Below are 679 nucleotides of genomic sequence, written 5' to 3'. Positions count from 1 at the left end.
TAAAAAACATCATCTTTTACAAGCATATGGAGTCGTTCTGTCAACATATAATAAGGTTTATTTGTGGAGGTGAATAAAGAGCTGGCACTGATTGTGGATTTTTCTTATTTTTTAACAGTTCAAGCAGGAGTGGAAACATATAAAAATACTATACGGATAAGCAGAAGTGAATATATATTTATTTCCCAAGAAGTTTGTCAAACATTGTCAAGTGGTAAATTTATTTTAGTTTCAAGTATCCTTCCACAGCATTTGTTCTTGTCATTGATCCACTCTGCAATTAATTTGGTGGAAAACTTTAAGCTTTTGTTCATTTAAAAAACTGTAATCTTCTGTCTTTTTCCTATAAATTTAAGAACTGCAATTATGTCCAAACACCGCTGTCTCCAAAATGAAAGAGAGTTTACAATCTTCAATGTGTGTGTGTATATTTTCTTTCATAATGCTCCTTTTTCATCTTCTTCAGAGAATTCCAGTCTATTTTAGTAAAGGTCCTGTTTCATTGTGATTACTTTTCAAACATATAAATTTCACCACTTGTTAAACTATCTGTGGTCAGTAGAGTAACCAAAAATATACTCAAGTTAGAGTAGCACTACTTCAGCATATTTTTACTCAAATAAAAGTAAAATGTAGCCGTCTAAGAAATGAGTGAGAAGGTATTTGGTAAAAAGTCTAC

Source organism: Gambusia affinis, linkage group LG04, assembly GCF_019740435.1.
Source record: "Gambusia affinis linkage group LG04, SWU_Gaff_1.0, whole genome shotgun sequence".
Taxonomy (NCBI): domain Eukaryota; kingdom Metazoa; phylum Chordata; class Actinopteri; order Cyprinodontiformes; family Poeciliidae; genus Gambusia; species Gambusia affinis.
Note: the sequence above shows the minus strand (reverse complement) of the source record.